Consider the following 20,660-nt stretch of genomic DNA (forward strand, 5'->3'; position numbering starts at 1 on the left):
GATAGCAGCCTTGGGAAACCGCTTGAGAAGATATCACAAAAGAACAAAAAGATATCAACAAAATAATCTATTCACCAACAACCAAAAAATGTTTTTCAGGAAGCTGGATGCACCAACGAGAACAGAGAACACTACCGAACCCCCCCCCAAGCCAGGATAAGATGAGACAATACTGGTCGTCGATATGGTCACAAGCAGAACAACATAACACCAATGCACCTTGGATTAAAGCTGAAAGAGAGACATATGAAAACCTACAGGAAATGCCAACGGTAGAAGTTACTGAAGAAGACGTCAAGAACTGCGTAAAAAGAATGAAAAACTGGACCTCGCCTGGCATAGACGGCATACACAACTACTGGTGGAAGGCGCTTAGTTCAACACATAAAATATTGGCCCAACTAATTAATAAAGCACTGGAGAACCCGCAGATAATTCCCAAATATTTCACCAAAGGAATAACCATCATGTTGCCGAAAAAGGGGAATCTAGCCCTGCCAGAGAACTATAGACCTATAACATGCCTACCATCAGCATACAAGATCATTACATCCACGTTGGCTCACAAAATAAATTGTCACCTCAAAAGCAACAACATCATGGCATGGGAGCAGAATGGATGTAAGGGCCAAAGTCGCGGCAGTAAAGAACTGTTGGTGATAGATAACGCGATAACTAAACAGGCTAAGAAAAGGAAAAAGAACCTGGCAATGGCATGGATTGACTACTTAAAGGCGTACGATTCGGTGCCGCACTCATGGCTGGTCGAGGTACTGAAAATTTACAAGGTGGACAGAAATGTGCTTGAACTACTCAAAGCTCTAATGGCCACATGGAGAACGACACTCACACTTAACGATACACCGACAGTCTACGAAACGTCTGAGATTACGATTAGGAGAGGTATCTTCCAGGGAGACGGCTTGAGCCCAACCTGGTTCTGTCTAGCACTCAACGCCCTTAGCAGTAAGCTCAATAGAACAACTTATGGGTATTCTCTCACAGATCAAACAAAAATCACTCATCTATTTTATATGGACGATCTGAAATTATTTGCAAAGGGGAGGGTACAACTCGAAGGGCTTCTAGAACTAGTACGGAAATTTAGCATCGACATCAAGATGACGCTGGGACTGGAGAAATGTGCTGCGGTGATAGTTAGAAGGGGAAAATTGGCAGAGGAGGAGAATATACGGCTGCGAGATGGCAACGAAATAATCAGTCTGAGTACGGAAGAAAGATATAAATACCTGGGGATACAAGAAACGTTCGAAATAAAACAACGGGAAAACAAGGAACAAGCAAGAACGGAACTAATCAGACGCACAAGACTCGTACTCAGATCACAGCTATCCGCCAAGAACAAGATAATGGCAATCAACATCTGGGCCATACCCGCTTTCACCTACACAGCAGGGATACTGTCTTGGCCGAAAACCGACCTACAACAGATGGACAGAAAGATCAGAACCACAATGACCCAGTTTGGACTACTTCATCCCAACTCGGCCATTGAGAGATTATACTTACCGCGAAAGGAGGGGGGACGAGGACTGAGCTCCATAGAGAATACCTGTTGGAAAGAACAAGTTAATATTAACAATCACTTCAATAGTATGCACTTACCAGTCCACCAATGGATAGCGGCACAAACAGCTTCTTACGCTGAAGCGGAGGCAAATGAAAGCGAACCTGGAAGAGAAAACACGACCGACGACCTCAGACGGAAATGGCAATCAAAACAACTCCATGGAAGGTTTTATGCAAGCTTACATCAGGATGACATCGACATCGCGGCATCTAATACTTACCTCACCCAGGGCTATCTGTTTCCACAAACGGAGGGAACAATCTTCGCTATACAAGACCAGGTCGTACCCACTCGAAATTACACCCACCATATAATGAAAAAACACGTTGAAAGCACAAAGTGCCGGCTTTGCAATGGTGCAGAGGAAACTGTACAACATCTCTCAGCGGGATGCTCCTCAATAGCAGGGACCAAATATCTGTCTCGACATGACAATATGGGTAAGGTGGTACATCAACTACTGTGCCTCAATAAAGACCTGATTCAACACTTTACCCCACACCATTTGTATGTACCAACACCCATCCTGGAAAACGAGAACACGAAGGTTTATTGGGATCTCTCTATAACAACCGACTTAGCAGTGGAACACAACAGACCCGATATGGTGGTTTGGAACAAAAAAGAGAACACGGCCACCATTATAGACTTCGCAGTTCCACAGGATTATAACATGCAAAAGACATATGCGGAGAAGATCAGTAAGTACGAGGCACTGTCGGGACAGATCAGGGATATGTGGAGGTTGAGGAGAGTGGATATAGTGCCTTTGATAATAAGTGTCAATGGTCTAATATTGAAGAAAACCGTCTCAAATTTGGAGGAACTACAGCTACCACCCAGTACTGTCACCTGGATGCAGAAGGCGGTCATACTGGGCACCGTCGGAATAATCAGACGAGTGGTCACACCCCATTAGTGAACAGAGCTCCTCTTGGTGCGGGCACCCGAGAACTCTATGAACACCACGACTATGTGTGAAGGGAAAAAAAATATATATATATATATATATATATATATATATATATATATATATATATATAAGTTTCAACATTAATAGTCTATGATTATATATTCAGTTTATTAGTTAAGGGTATAACGACTAATTTGATGGGAGAATTTTTAAGTCAAACTCTTCATTCTATGCCAAGCTTTCGAATATTTATTTTATTCTTCATCAGGGCTTCTGAAATACAAACATATACATAAATTTCACAATTCATTTTTGTTTCCTTTCCAAACTCACTGAATATGAGGTTATATAATATAGGAGTTCTCCAAAGCTTCAAACAATTTTACTGGACATCACCGAGTTACCGAACAAATATTTTCTGATTATTTACTTATTGTGTCAATTTAGTATTTCTATATATATATATATATATATATATATATATATATATATATATATATATATATATATATGCAATAGTTAAGGGGTGTGGGAAATTAAAGAGCGTGATTTAGGTCTCTCTCTTCTTTATTTCATTGTGGGAATTATCCGTTCTATATATATATATTCGGAAAAGATGGCGGGCGAAGAAGACGCGAGTGAAAGCGAGTCTGTTAAAAATTACAGAGAAACTGAATATAAATGCACCCAATGCAAGAAAAAAGTCGTGGAACCTGCGAAATGCTATAGGTGTTGGGATATTTTCCACCGGAAATGTATCAAAAATCTCCAATTTGCAGACATGAAGAAGCCAATGTAATCAAAATGGCGAAAGAAATTAGTGAACTCCAAAACGAGAATATAATCATTAACATCGAGGTAACATACCTCAAAGAGTTGCTCGAAGAATTCCAAGAAAAGAATAAAATAATGATGGAAAATAAAGCTCTACAGATGGATAAAATAAAAAGTCAGGATGTCGAAATCGAAAATTCAACAAAGGAGAAAGAAGCAGAGGTCAAGAACAAAGAGAAGAAAATAAACAACCTAAACAAGGACAGAACACAATGATAGAACATAGAGCTGACAGTAAAATATCGTACGCAGAAATGACAGCCCTAGGAACATTGGAATTACCAACTTCTAAAGTTGACTAAACTAGTCATAAATCAGCTAACAGTCAAATAGGTCACGCAGACATCGAACGTCAAATCATTCAAAACAAGAAACGAACATCAACACAGGTAAACATGGGATGGAAAACAATCCAAAACAAGAATAAGAACAAAACGAAAAATAGCGTTATCTGCACAGGTACAAATAAAACAAATAACTCAATATTAAAAGGAGCAGCCAAACGTAGATGGATATACGTGGGCAGAATACAAGGAAAGGACATAACGGAACAACCAATCGAAGAATATCTTGGTGAAATAAATAAAAAAGAAAAAGCAGAGGTCAAAAAGCTCAGCACACAAGGCAACAATTCAGCTTGCAGTGTCGGAGTTTACACAGAGGAATCGTATAACTCGATCTGTAGTCCTGAAATCTGGCCAGAGGGAGTTGTTATAAGGGAATTCTCCTTCCGAAACTTATTTCGAAAAACCAGAAGCACTACAGAAATAATCAACGAGTAAGCAGTTGCAAAATACACAAAACGCAAAATTCAAACTATTGTTCTTGAATATTCAATCATTATCCACATCCTACAACGGTCTAGAAGAACTTGTAAATAACACAGCAGTCGATCTTATTGCACTAACTGAGCACTGGCAAACATAGCACTGGCAACTAGCAGCTTACAAACTATACGGGTATCAACTAGTCTCATGTTTCTGCAGAAATCTAAATGAGCATTGAGGGAGTGCTATATATGTAAAAAATAACCTCAGAAATCAATGTAAGAAAAGAAAAGACATCAATGCACTGAGTGTTCCCCGTGTAATTGAATGCTCAGCTCTAGAATATGAAATGTCTCTACACAAAAAAATGATCATTATATGCATATACAGACCTTATGAGAATTTTGAATTTTTCTTTGAGCAGCTTACGAAGATTCTTGATTTTCTGAATAAATATAATAGTGCGGATTTCATTATGGTAGGAGATTACAATATAGATACACTAAATGAATCAGATAAGAATACACACACTTTAACGTCTATATTGCAAACATACAACATAAACCCACTAGTGAAAGAACCAACAAGAATAACATCATTTTCCAAAACATGTATAGACAACATCCTTACCAACATCAATGTAGGACAAACATCTGTAATACAACCACACTTATCTGACCACCGTGCAATACACTATGAATTTGAACATCATAACATCAAGACAATGAAGTACAAAGGCGTAAGATCAAGAAGATGCGGAAATTCAGCGAAGACAAAATTTTGATATTCATTGAAGATCTAAACTGTGTAGACTGGAATGCAATATTTGAATTTGACGACAAGGATATAAACGGTATGTGGAATTTGTTCTCAGAAATATACTCTGAACTATTCGAAAAGCACTTTCCCTATGTTGAAGTAGAAATTAATAAATCACGTAAAATACAGTAGAATCCGATTATTATGACGCCGGCTATATTGACCAATCGCTTATGATGACGCAATTGCACTGTTAAGTTTGGTTTCATTCAAAACTCCTTTCAACAGGATTCGGATTTAATGACTTCGCTTATAATGACATGTCGATCGTTTTCTCGAGCCACCCCACCCTTTTTCATGCGACGAGGTTTGATACGATACGAGATATATCTGATTTTTTTTTTGTGAAAACGAAAAAGTTCTTCATATTTAGTTGTTTTTGTGAAAGAAGCTGATAATTTTAAATTTTTTCAATAAAGGAAACATATAATTTGTCATTTTTTCTCTCAAATTGAATCCATAAAAAATATCATCAATTTTGCTTTTTGTGACTTCCGGTTATTATGACGTATTTTTCATTTCCCCCCAATGTCATTATAAGCGGATTTTACTGTATATGCATTTGATCCCAGTATTCAGAGTATAAAAAGAAATATGGACATTCTGTACACAGCTTCCTTAAGTCGACCAGAACTACTGAGAGAGTACAAGAAAGTTAAGAAGGAATATGATGAAACCATCTGCAAATTCAAACACAAGCATTATGCAGCAAGAATCGAAAAATCTCATAATAAATCCAAAACAACTTGGTAACTTATCAAGGAACTCAGCAAAGACACAAATAATGCCTCAACTCTCACCTCATGATCGATTAATCCCAAACAACTTGCAAACGATTTCAATAAACATTTATATATATATATTATATATATATATATATATATATATATATATATATATATATATATAAATGTTTATTGAAATCGTTTGCAAGTTGTTTTGTTTTTAACCTAGTATTTTATATGTATCATTCATTCATTATGTTGGGTATCTAGGTTAGGATTACTTTTGTGTTGTTCATTTATTTTGTATAAACGTTTCGGCGTATGCCTTCTTCAGTATATATCACATCTAAAAACAACAAAAAATCAATATAATAAAATTATGAATGTGTAAATATCATACTTTATGTTTTCATCACCGTTTTGGTTTCGTCTGTTGTGTATTGTCTTGTCAACCATGTCATTGTTTTGTATGTCAGCAGAGTCTTGTCTTCTTCTTTCATTTGATGGTCTTCGCAACAATGGCATATATATATGACTTAGGTTTTTCGTGTCTTGTTTGTCGTTTACTACATTTTCGCTATGAATATCTGAATATGGATCATTTCTAATATTTCTCTACGTTTTTGTTGAGGTTCGATTCCCAAAATTTTTGTGTCTTCGTAATTGAACTCATGTTTGCTTGTGTTCTTAAGTTTATTAAGAGCTGTTGTAGCGTTCTTCGTGTATTTATGTGCGTTTAGTCTGCCTTTTAGTCTTTGTGAAGTCTGTCCTATGTACTGTTTGTCACAGTCTTTGCATGGTAGATGTAATGTATACTGAAGAAGGCAAACGCCGAAACGTTTATACAAAATAAATGAACAATACAAAAGTATTCCTAACCTAGATACCCAACGTAATCAATGAATAATATATATATATATATATATATTATTACGAGATGCTCCTCGTACTGGAACGCTGACGCCAGCTTCGTCTTCGCGGAAAGTGTTAGTGCGAGAAGAAAGTGATGACTCGGATTCTTCCAGAATCCAAGGTTTCCATGTGAAAAGAGACACATTCTAGTTAGTTCCATTTTAGAATTCATTCTGTTTGTAACTCCTTTCCGCTCTGTCCAATTATAAAGTCATTTAGTTTTTCAAAATTGTGATTTATAATTGAAAGAATAAAATTCTTTTTAAAAACAGAGTTTGCGGATCGAAAATCATAATTGGCGCTGCGAACAGGATTTCGCAACGGTTTTCGGTTTTTTCAAGAAACGAACTAACTGAAAATAGTTTCCACTAGTGAACACAAACTGTTCGAGGAACCCCGTTGAGTTTTAACTCTTAGTGCGAAATTCCAAACTTCACCAACCCACTTCGACCAGAAGGAAGGACGTTCCACCCTAGGATGCAAATCTTGGTGTAAGTCCTATTTTCCACCACATTTCCTATATCACCAGTTTTCTTTATTTCGATGACAGACTCATCTCATCAATTAGAGATAATTGCTGAAGAGCCAGAAATTTTAGAATCTTTGAATTCTCATAATATTCAAGAACGCTTACTTAGGAATAACCGATTTCGGCCGTATCCTATTAGAAATTTCAATAACGAAATGAATCTAAACTCTTCTAACACCCCAACACTCCCAACAGTAGCCGACCCTATGTCTAGACAAGACATCCAATTATTACTTAATTCTATTCCAGAATTTTCACCGAGTAAAAATTTATCAATTTTCATAAACGAGGTAGATAATTTAGTCTTACATTTATGTGGCAGACTAACAACCGATCTCGAATTTTGCTTGAATTTTTCGATCCGTTCGAAAATCTTAAATGAAGAACGAGACTTCATCTCTTTCCAAAATGCGACGGATTGGCCTTCGATCAGACGTGCTCTCCTTCAGAGATACGGAGATCAAAGGAACGAAGAACTATTAATTGCTGCGGTTTCACAATGCGTCCAAAAAAGACACGAAAATTATTTAGATTATTATTGCCGAATTTCAAAAACTCTGAGTGATCTCTTACAACACCTCTCTTTGAATATACAAGACCAAAATCTATTAACTTATAAAAAATGCGAAGCAGAGAAATTGTCACTAAAAACATTCCAAGCAGGATTACTCGAACCTTATAGATCCTATATAAGCAATTTCGAGTTGAAGAGCTTAGAAGAATGCATCAATAAATGTAAATTTTATGACAACAGGAAACAAGAATGGGAATATTCCGAATTTCTTCGTAAATCCCAAGAAACCAAGAAGCCTTTGGCACAACCTCATTTCAAACAGAATCAAAATTATAATGATCATTTACCTAGATTTTCTAATAACAGTTTCAATCAAAATTTACCAACAAGATTTTCCAATAGCAACTCTAATCAAAACTTACCAAACATTGTTTTTCCAAATAATCAACCTTTGAGAAATAATCAGAAATTTTTCACAAATCAAGAAGTTTTTGGTACTAAACCAGGGTCAAGTATCTATAAATCGAATCCAGAACCGACACCAATGTCAATTTCGACCAGAAATACAAAACCGACGCCTATGTCGATTTCTACCAGAAATTCGAAATTCCCACAAAAACAATTATTCAACGTACAATTCAAACCCGATGATGTAATCGATCATGAAGCTGAATCTTACGAACCCGAACATTCTGAAGAAAATGTTATGAATTTTTCCGAAGAAGATGAGAATTATTATTACGAAATGGATGAAAATTTTCAAGAAGCTCCTCCAGAAATCTCAGGAACTTAGATCTCAATTCCTTGAAAATAAAATCAAAACTTCCTTACATTTATCTTCCAAAAATAAATTTGAAAATTTTAATAGACTCGGGTGCCACAAATTCAGTCATTAATAGAAAACCAGCATTTGAGAAATTTTTCCGATTTTGTTCAAAGAAAAATTCAGTGTGTCCGGATTAGGAAATACAATTAACGCTGATGATAACATCAATATTCCACTGTTTTACGAATTAGGAATCCTCGACAATATTCATTTACATGTTGTCGACTGGCATAAAAATTTCGATGCTTTATTAGGAACATCCGATTTGCAAAAATTAGGTGCAAAGATTGACTATCAAAACCACATTTTGGAAATGAAAAATTTGAAAATACCTTTTAACCTCGAGTACTCCACGAATAAACTTAAACCAAATAAAACTATAGCAAGAACATTTGTAAAAATTCCAGTATCCCTAGAAAATGGTGACGTTTTACTACCCAAAATTAATTTTAAAAAATTCTCAACACCAGAATGTATAGCACGAGCAAAAAATGGTATTTGCCTAATTCCTATTTCAGAATCAATTAACGGGAATTTAGAGATTAACTTTTCGGAAAGAATACCCGTGAAATCTATATCTGAAACAGAAATATGTGCTCCTCAAATTGAAAATTCTAAATTAAAACTTTCAAAAAATATTCGTACGCAACACATGAATTCTGAAGAAAAACGAGAAATTTTGAAACTTTGTAGTAAATTCAAAAATATTTTCTATAACGAAAACTGCGATCTCTCTTTTAGCAATACTGTCAAGCATAAAATAAGAACGAAAGATGAAGAACCCGTTCACGTTAAATCTTTCAGACACCCTCACAGCATGAAAAAGATTATTCAAGAACAAATTCAAAAACTTTTAGATGATAATATCATTCGTCCATCTATTTCACCCTACAGTGCTCCAGTTTGGATTGTAGACAAAAAGAAAGATGCTTCCGGCCAAAAGAAATATCGTATGGTCATTGATTATCGCCGTTTAAATGAAAAAACCATTGAGGATAAATATCCGCTCCCGCGAATAGAAGAAATTTTGGATAATTTAGGAAAAAGTTGCTATTTTTCGACTCTCGATATGGCAAAAGCCTTTCACCAAATCGAAATGGACGAGGAATCAATAGAAAAAACTGCATTCACCGTGAATAATGGTCACTACGAATATCTTCGTATGCCCTACGGATTGAAAAATGGACCCAGTACATTTCAACGCGTAATGGACAATGTACTTAAAGAATATCTTCATAAGTTTTGTTTCGTTTACATGGATGACATTGTCGTATTTTCAAAATCGTTACAAGAACATATTTGCCATTTGAAATCAATTTTTGAAAAAATTAGAGAATTCAACCTCAAAATTGAACTTGACAAATGTGAATTTTTGAGTAAAAATGTCGAATTCTTAGGACACTTAATAACTCCTGACGGAATATCTCCGAATCCCTCTAAACTGAAAGCTGTTGAAAAGTACCCTATTCCACGCACAGTGAAGGAAATCAAATCATTTTTAGGATTAATAGGTTATTACAGACGATTCATTCAAAATTTTGCTCACATAGTTTCTCCCATGACCAAATGCCTTAAGAAAGGAGCGAAAATTAAAATTGATGATCCCGACTATGTAAATGCTTTTCAATTATGTAAAGAATTATTGATAAATGCTCCGATATTAGCTTATCCAGATTTTGAAAAAACATTTAAATTAACAACAGATGCTTCAAATGTTGCAATTGGAAGTGTATTATCACAAGACAACCGCCCAGTTGCCTATTATTCAAGAACCCTAAATTCAGCCGAAAAAAATTATTCAACCATAGAAAAAGAACTCCTCTCAATTTTAGATTCAACAAAACATTTTCGACCATACCTCTACGGACAAAATTTCATAATAGAAACTGATCATAATCCCCTTGTTTGGCTTTATAAAATAAAAGAACCTAATTCCAGGCTCATAAGATGGAAATTGAAACTTGATGAATTTGATTTCAACATAATTCATAAAAAAGGAAAAGAAAATAAAGTTGCGGATGCCCTATCGCGAATTGAAATCAATAACAGAGAAAATGAAGACTCTTTATTATCAGAAAATGACCTAAATATAGAAGTTTCCTCAATTTTACCTAATATTAATGATCTTCCGGTACTTAGTGATGAAGAACTTGAAAATATTTTGAACCCCCCAGACAATCGTCAAAATAACGATGATCCCAACCATCAACATGAAGCAAATAATAATGATTCTAATGCCACCATTCATTCAACTCAAGAAGACAATGGAAAAGTTATTCCAACCACGGAATCTTCTGTGAATATATATCCGAATAGAATTATTCTAAATATTGGCGAACAATACAATTTAAAATTCACAAAAAATTTTCAGAAAAATACTTACAACATAACAATAAGACAAAATTTCATGGAAAATGATTTTTCAACTTTTTTCAAAGAAATTTTTAGACCGAATGAATCTTACGGAATATTTTTCAGAGATAATAAATTACGACTCCCTTTCATCAGATTTTGTAAAGAATCCTTCAATACTCCGTGAAACTTTATATAAGCAACACAAAGGGTGTTAATAAAAGTTATTAGATGTACCTTGTGAAGAGAATCAAGTCGAAATCATTTCAGAATATCATGATAAAAACCATAATGGTATTTCAGAAACATTTAATCAATTATCGAAAAAATACTATTGGTCAAAAATGAGGAATAAAATCACAGAAATCATAAATAAATGCGAATTATGCCTTAAATCAAAATACGAGAGAAACCCTTATAAATTGAAATTTTCAGGTCCCCTCCTAGCTAAGCGACCTTTCGAAGTAATCCACATTGATACATTTTCTTTTCAAAATTCGAAGTTTTTAACAATAATTGATTTATTTTCAAAATACGCGCAATCATACCTTTTAAAAGACGGCACTGCTTTAACAATTCTCAATAAATTACGTCATTATGTTTCACATCACAATATTCCACAAAAGATTGTTTGTGACGAAGGACGAGAATTTCAGAACAAGACTTTCACAGAGTATTGTAAATTGAACAAAATCAATCTACATTTTACAACAGTGAACAATCCGAGCTCAAATTCTCCAATTGAACGATTCCATTCAACAATTTTGGAAAAACTCAGAATTCTCAAATTGAAAAACCCAAATGAAAATCCAGCTAATCTCATGATTACAGCAACATTAATTTATAATCAATCGATACATTCAGCGACTGGTTATTCACCTTTTCATTTACTTTATGGTCCATACGACAAATTACCAGAATTTGATTTGAATATGACTATTTATGAGCAGTATAACGAAAAACGAAAACAGGAAATTTTGCCATTTTTTGACCATATTTACGAACGAAATAAAAACAAAGCTCAGAAAACATTAAACAAGCTGAACCAAAAGCGAAATGACCCTCCAAATTTAGGGCAAGCAGAAGTTTACGTCGAACGAAACAGACCGAGAAAAACGGATCCACCCTTCGAAAAAATTATTGTTGAACAGCAACAACAAAACAAAATAAGTGGTCTAACTACAAAATCAAGAGAAACAACAGCGCACATACAAAAAGTCAAAAAACTAAGAAAAAACGTTTGTTCTTTTCAGGATACTGCTGATCCTCCTGATTCAGACCCAAACAAACCAGGCCCTTCAGGTCCACGAAATAAAAAGTAATGGATACTTTGAAGAACCTTTGAGTCATGCCAAAATTCTTGATCATTACCATAATTTTCTTTTCTTCATAAATATTACCAATTTGCAAGACAATTTCGATCAGTTGAACGATAATTTTAATGACCTTCAGAAAGACCAAACATTCGATGAATTACCCCGTCGACTTTTTCACCAATTGAGTTTGAATTTGGATCAAATCGAACAAATCTTACGAAAATTTGTCAATAGAAAAGTTAGAAGAGGTTTGGCTAATTTCATCGGAAAAGGTATTAAATTCATTACAGGTAACCTAGACGATGATGATCTGAAAACTATTAACGAAAATTTAGAAAGCCTTCACAACAGCAAATCTTCCGAAATCGAAAGGGTAAATAAATTAACTTCTTTTGCTAATCATTTGTCAAAAAGATATTCAGAAGATTTGGCTCTGCTAAACGAAAATATTATTCATACTAAAGCATTATTCCAGAATATTGAATCTACCGAAGGATTTCGAATCATTGTAGAATACCAAATGCTTCAGTCCCAAGCACTCTTGAACACTTTATTAATGCTAGAAAGGACTATAAGTTTTGCAATGAGAGAAATTCCAAATTTAGAAGTCATTAAAGTTGAAGAACTTTATTCCATCGGGACATATCTTGAAAAAATTTATAAGACACAGCAACTATCACCAATTGATCATGTTCATCTTTTCAAAATAATCGAATATGCAAAAATGTCTGTCATTGGAACGGAGGAAACTATCACATTCCTTCTCAAAATCCCAATTCTCAAACGAGTAATTGCTTCATATTCCCGAATCTACCCTGTACCCAATACCCAAGATATTGCTGTGATCCCGCCAAGGACGTATTCCATCAAAATCAACAACGAGGAATATTGGACCAATGAAATATGCAAATCAACATTGGGAAGTTCGATGGTGCTTTGCCTTCAACAGCCTACCAAGGAAGCATGCATTCTGTCAACCCCAGGTCGATGCCAAACAACACTAGTGAACAACGACTTCAACATCATCCACCCGCTGAAGAATCACCAGCTCCTGACCCTCTTCAAAAAGAACAAAACAGTACTAGAAGACTGCCATGGAATTCTATTCAGGAAATCAATCCAGGGAATCAACCTTCTAAGTTCCACCTGCCGAATTATTATTGAAGAATCCATCTACGATGACACAGTTCCGATTTTCGAAATAACTGCCAAAAACATTTCGAAAATTTCATTGAACTCCACCCACAAAATTTCACCTGAGGCATCTGAAAGAACCAACTTCAATCCTTCAAGAAGCAGAAAAACTTTCAGACCAGCCCATGTACCTACAACCAATAACTCAGGTCATTCACCAGTCTACAAGTGTGATATTGTGCTGTTTCACAATTCTTGGAATCATCTTCGTTATAAAGAACAAAACAAGGATCTCCGAGTTAATCTACAGTCCAAGGAAAATCATACACGTAGAAATGGAAGACATCACCCAAGGCCACCCAGCAGATAACAGAGACGTTATCTCTAAAGGGGGAAAGTATTACGAGATGCTCCTCGTACTGGAACGCTGACGCCAGCTTCGTCTTCGCGGAAAGTGTTAGTGCGAGAAGAAAGTGATGACTCGGATTCTTCCAGAATCCAAGGTTTCCATGTGAAAAGAGACACATTCTAGTTAGTTCCATTTTAGAATTCATTCTGTTTGTAACTCCTTTCCGCTCTGTCCAATTATAAAGTCATTTAGTTTTTCAAAATTGTGATTTATAATTGAAAGAATAAAATTCTTTTTAAAAACAGAGTTTGCGGATCGAAAATCATAATTATATATATATATATATATATATATATATATATATATATATATATATATATATATATATATATATATATATATATATATATATATATATATATATATATATATATATATATATATATATATATATATATATATATATATATATATATATATATATATTTACATCTGGCATACTTTATTGCGTCCTTTCAAAAAGCAACCTTATTGCGTCTCCCAGAAATACGCTACCTAGGTGGAATCTGATCGAAGTATATTAATCTACGCAAAAAATTAAGTAGTTTGGTCGTTTCAGATCTCAAATATCTTTATTAATAAAGAAGTTGATATACGCACATTATTGCGTCTTTTCATGGTCCTACCATTAGTGCGTCCGGCGTATATTTTGTTTTTATATGTAGCACAATGCTGCGTCCGAATTTTATTCAATCTTTCACCATTAGCATATTGTTGCGTCCAGCGTAGTTGCCACATATGTTTTAGAATCTGGTACAGTAGGATTATTCGAACTCGGTGACGTAATCGTATTATAACATTGGCTCCAGTTATTATAACTTTCATCTTTCAAAACACCTCTATATTTATAATGGCTATCATCCTTAGTTTGTGGACTGCTCACTTGGGGAATCGTATTTCAGAATGTTTCAAACACTCTTTAAATGTCTTTTTGTCAAGAAGAGCTTTAGTGATTATGTAATAATTTTAAAAACGTTATATATTTCATTTTCGTTTTTTTTTTATAACAAATGAATGTGAGAGAGTGGTGCTCTGGAGATAACTTAAATTAGGAATGCATTAACTGCACAGTTGTTGGTTTATCCTACGAACAATTTGGCAGTCTGGAGAGTCAACTACTCTCTCAGGGTAGTTAAATGGACGGCGAATGAAATTCTCGAGTTCGATAGAAGAGTTTGAATATGAATCGTAGCCTGCATCCTAGCTCTTCGATATACAAGGACTCTCTTTGCTTATAGGAGGACGAAACCATTGAGCATATCCTCAGTGACTGCCCAGCGGCAGACAAGGTTCGCTCAGGCTGGTTCTAGGAGAACTCATGAACTACTCCTCCTCTGTTATCACCTCTTTCCTTTGGAAGATGGCACTGGAGGTAGTAGTTTAGCTCTTTGAGCTTGTTTGTGTGCCACAATAGACCGCTTTGGTCGCGTAGCAGGTCTGGGGGATTCGACAGATGCGCCGAACAAACTGTAACTATAACTCTTCGATACAAAGGATATACTTTCCTCGAATGCAGGAAGATAGGGGTTTCAAAGTTTGCAATACCAACATTATACACAAAAGTTGGAAATGGAATAAGATTATTTAGAGGTCAAGACCCACTCAAGGGAATAGTTGCTCATAATAAAATCAAAGTCAAAGAGCTGGAGTGCTTTGGAGAAGCTAATATCCGACATATGAATCGATCTTAAGCTAGTAGGGAAATCTATCACGCCAGCAGAACAAAAGAATTTGGAAAGCCAGATTGGACAAGCAAAACTGAAGTTTTCATTCGAATATCATATGAGTAAAAAAATATACTTTATCTATTTCAAGAGATTGAAAGACCATGACTTGCTGTAAAAATCATCTTCTGCTTTTCTGAAGTCGGCTGAGCTGATGTCGGAAACGGGAGGATTTGTTCATCAAGATGGAGTGATACTAGATACTAGAATACTAGGTAGTATAAGAAGAATATAATGCAAGTGGTCACCTCAACATCTTGCAGGGCTAGCCGTGATCGACGAAAACTCTTATGTACATCTTGTTCGCTTGCAGAATTCATACTTTATCAGGGTATTAAGAAAGACACAATGCGAATTCCTTACTTCCACCTGAGAGAAATTTATGGCATAGAAAAATAACCAAAGCTTTCATTTGTACCTCCAAAGACCATAGCAGATTTTGAGAATGATAAAGCTCGCATATAATGCAATTAGGCTTTTTCAACAACTTGGCATATGCCAAGTTGTCGAAAAAGCGTGTTTATACACGCAATAAAGCTCGATAAAGTTCTGCCAGAAAAAGAGCTCAAAGAATTTCTTGTGTTGTATTCCCCTGACTGCCAAAAATAATGTGGTAGTGAACGAAGAACAGAAAAGTGAAAAATACAAAGGATCAATGTTCGAACAGGGGCTTCATACCCAGGGCATAAAGTTCGAATGGTAAATCTGATTGAAGAATTTTTAGATCTGAGAACTAATAACGTTACTGAATTGGAGATTATTCTGGCCTGCAGAACTCTGGCAGAATGAAGAACTATCTCAAGAACGTGGGGACAACACCTGGTTCTGTCACTAGGGCAAGAAAAGGGGTTCTGGACGTGACAATGGTCAACGCAGCTTCCAGAAGAAGTGTTAAAGCTTGGGAAATGGTGACCAAACCATCAATCTCTGACCATAGGATAATCGAATATAAAATAACAGAAGAGGAACTGATCCACCATTAAGATCCATCTGAAGCAAAACTTACAACAGTTCGAAACTAATTTGCCAAACCTCTCGCATTACGATCTGGAACAAAAAGTCGATCAGGGAATTTCAGAGGCCTTCGACCCCTGTTATCCACTCCCGGAAGTTTGAACAAGTGAGAATGCATCTAATTAATCCTATTCGTGCATGGGCTCATGCCGACGATTTTAAAATCTTTGGTGAGATAGGCTCTATTGAAGACTGCGTTTCCTGCAGCGTGCTTTTTGGACTCATTCTTGATTTGGTGTGGCAGAAATCAACTACCATTGAGCATTTTTGAGTGCAATGTCGCCACGTACACCAGGAAAAAGAACTATTTACTGTATAGTTATAGTCTTGATGGCAGCGTCCTGAGCAAAAAAACGAAGATAAAAGATCTTGGCGTTGTTTTGATCAAAGTTTTACATTTGTTCCTCATGTTAATCATTTACTTGGTACGAGGCCAAGATTGTATGAATTCATCGTGCGTAATAGCAGATATTTTCTGATCCGGAAACCACGATTTTGCTGTTCAATACATTTGTGACGAGCAAACTGGAGTTTGGATGCATTGCTTGGAACCCAATATACGATTGCCATACACATCACAATGACATATATTCCGAGAGATGGCGACGAAAATCGGCAAAAGATTTGTAATGGATCATAATTAAATATGAGTTAGTTTTGATGGTGTATATGAATCAGCACCGACGCTAAAAGATCAGGTAGTGGAACATTTGACGGCGACGCTCTTTGATTTATATAAAATTACAATATCCGTACTTTGGGGTGACTGCTGACTGCCTCTCTTCTATTGATATGTGGTCTGAATATTTTATTCACAAATAATATGTGATATTTGAGCAGTAAATGCAGTTTCAGCCAATACAATTCTTTTGAAACAACATCGTCAAGGCAGCAACTTATGTGGTGTACTCACACACCGCGTTTCACTAAAATGAGATCTGACCACGTTTTCAAGTTTTCTGTTCTATGAACTAGTGACAATTTTCAATCATTACAAAATACTTGTAGAGTGTGTTGTGATTTCATATACCTACATCAAAGCGTGTCGCCGCTAGGTGTTCCACTACCTGACCTTGAGAGTGGGTGCTGACTTATGTACACCCTCAATACTAAATCATATTAAATTATGCGCCAGTACAAAACTTTTGCCCAATTTCGTTGCCAGCTCTCGGACTAATGGAGAAGTTTTTTCGAGTAAGATCATGCTGTTTTGTTGAATAAATTCGGTGCAGTTAAGCTTGATGTCAGGAAGGGCGTTGTTTGTTTGAGGTTCCTTCATGGACCCTTGAATGGCACATCTACTCGCTAGAGTAGGATTTCATGTAGGACGCCCAAGTTCTAGACCCGTACGCTTGTTCAACCTTACTACGTCCAGAACAAATATATTGTTTCAGTCATCTGTGTACAATATGATTTGTTCTAAATTCAATCAGATCTCGCATCTCTGTGATATACACTTCGACAGACAGTCCTTATTAATTGATATATTACAAGGACACTACATATATACAAGAGTTTACATAATTTGTAGAACTTTTCAATTTTTGTGGTAATGTCACTTCTAATCCCACAGCACTCAGAATACAAAAGGTCATGGCAAAATGAGTAATCAACCCCACAATATCGCTCAATAAGCCAGACGGATTATTCACCGAAGGAGAATAGGAACGATCTTCCAGTTTTCCTAAAACAACCTTCGCAGGTACTAAACCCATAACTAGAATCGATACAGCAATATAGACCAAGAATCCTCGTAAGGAAGATTGGGATATTTAAAAAACGATGTTTTGAGTGGGCATTGAACACCTTCAATCTATATAGATCACCAGAAGTGTAAAGAAAAATCCTAGAAGAGATTCGTCTTCATCTTCTGAAGATAACCAGAAGCTGCTTAGAATGAGTCATATACACAGAAAATGGAGAAGGACAAAAGTTCCCTTCACACCAAAATGGGGACCCACAATCTTCAAGAACAATTAATTCAACATCGTTTCTATTGAAGACGATGAAGAAAGTAGTAGATAACAACATAAGAGCATAGAATCTGGAGAATACACCAATTCACAAATGCCAGATGGCCTACAGGATGACCGATCAACAAAAAACTGCTCTGTATGACCGTATGACTCTATAGCTAGGTTCCTGGTCCCTCGGGAACTAAAGGAAATGAAGAGGCAAATACACTTGCCTCTAGCAACAAGGGAAGTAGACGTTTATTCATCCATTGGAATAAAAAAATTTTAATTCACAAGTGAAATGAGATGACATAAGCATAAGCGGATAAAGCGATACCTTTCATGTCAATTTATAAATCCGATAATTCTCTGGAAAGTGTTATCGTTTGATTTCTAATTGAAATGAAATGAAATTCACGTGAGTTATTTTTTTTTTTTCATTCGAAAAAATAATAATGACAATATCAGTCAAAAGAACATCATAAGGGCACTTCAATCGGATCTGCTATTGCTCTAGAGACATAATCCAATTCTTCACCTCACAGACTTTCGGGATGACCTTGGAGCCTAGGAAGCTAAATCATTTCAGTTGTGCAAATACACCTTGGTTTACTTGTATACACAGTTGCCAGATTTAGGACGCAACATTATGCGTCGTGTGAAAGATGTATATTGACTGTATATCAGTTTTCACCATTTGAAGCGCCCCCGAAGCGGAATTTGCGTGAACTAAAAATATACTTTAGGTTTCATGAGGAGCACTTTAACACGTTGAGCGCCACAGCGGTCCGTAGGGACCGCTGATAGTCTTACTTGTAGGACCACGGCGGTCCGTAGGGACCGCTGTTTTGGAATTTACGACTACTCTTTAGTAGTATTTTTTTCGAATTTTTATTCGAAAAAAATTGAACAGGTGTTTTTATGGTTATAATAAGGAGATTGGACTCGACAAATTTCACCTGTACCGCATTTTTTGTGCGTTTCTATTTTTCTGGGGACCAGAGCGGTCCCGTGGGCCCGCTCATCAATATTCTTGATATCAGGCGATATTGCACTTTTAGGGAAAATCTGAGCAAAGGGATTATCTATATGATATAAGAGCAAATCAAAATATCGACACAAAAAATTTGGCCCCACAAGAAAATATATCGATATTTGGATGGCGCTCAACGTGTTAATGCGTCCGGAGATATGTTTTTCAACATAGAATAACTCTTTTATCAAAAGATGAATGGAATCTATAGTTGTTCCAAAGATAGCTCTCGACGTCCTTCACGATTTGCGACCACCCCTGTCGTTGAATCCCTCGAAATACCAGAGAAAACTTTGAAAAACAATGCTGCGTCCGGTATACGGACGCAGTATTATTCAGGACGCAATAGTGTATGGCCCAAAGACAATGTATGGACGCAACATAGTATGCTGGATAAATATATATATATATATATATATATATATATATATATATGCGAATCGGTCTTTTTGAGGACATTTCATATATTTCTCATATATCAAATACAATGACATAGTTAGGTTCGCATTGTAATTCTGGGTCATATAATTCGATCCGTTTGCCCATATGTGAATTTTTTTGCTATCTATAGGGAAAAATGCATGTATGTGACCATTTGGGGACGCTCGAAAAAAATTTTTTTTTTGTGTTTTTTTGGATAAAGGTGGTGTATTCTTCTTCAGCTTTGTACTGAATTGCAATACACACCACTTTTCATACTTTTCGAAGAAATTTTACATTAGCACACCAGGATTCAGGCGCGGATACACTGGAACCAGTGACTTTTTACGGGAGAACTTTTAGATATTTTTGCTGATCTTGTAATTATTTTAGTCTTAGTATGTTTCAAATTCAGGGAAACCAGCAAAATTAGGGGTGTCCTGAGCTATTGGGGGGGGGAAGCTCACAAGGAGGGCATTATCTTGGGAATTCATTTTGGAATGAGACTTTTTTGGGGTGATCTTCCTTAGAAATGGTAAAGCGCAACGCTCAATAGATTCAGAGAAAATGATCTTCAAAAGTTAAACCTTAGCTTTTCAATTAGAATTGATATACCCAAAATTTGAAAGGGGCGCACGTAGCCGAACAGCTAGTTCTGGGTTTCGCCTGGAATATCATGGTTCGTACCTTGTTGTAGTAGACTTACTTTTTATATTTTTGCAATAAAATGAGTTGATTCACTAATAGTATTGACCACTTGACGAACAAAAATGATATTTAGCAACCGAAAAAAAAATTTAAATCATTATTTAATTTCATATATTGAAGCTGGATTTTACAATGGTGAATCACTTCTTTGAACGATTTTATGCT

General features: G+C 35.8%; 1 protein-coding gene across 4 annotated transcripts in view; it reads left to right on the forward strand.

Annotated features, from left to right (window-relative positions):
* The window catches only part of LOC123307906 (cap-specific mRNA (nucleoside-2'-O-)-methyltransferase 1), a 245,095-nt gene that overhangs the window by 180,106 nt on the left and 44,329 nt on the right, over positions 1-20,660 (forward strand). The gene's annotated exons all lie outside the window — the stretch shown is intronic.

Source organism: Coccinella septempunctata, chromosome 1 (genome assembly GCF_907165205.1).
Source record: "Coccinella septempunctata chromosome 1, icCocSept1.1, whole genome shotgun sequence".
Taxonomy (NCBI): domain Eukaryota; kingdom Metazoa; phylum Arthropoda; class Insecta; order Coleoptera; family Coccinellidae; genus Coccinella; species Coccinella septempunctata.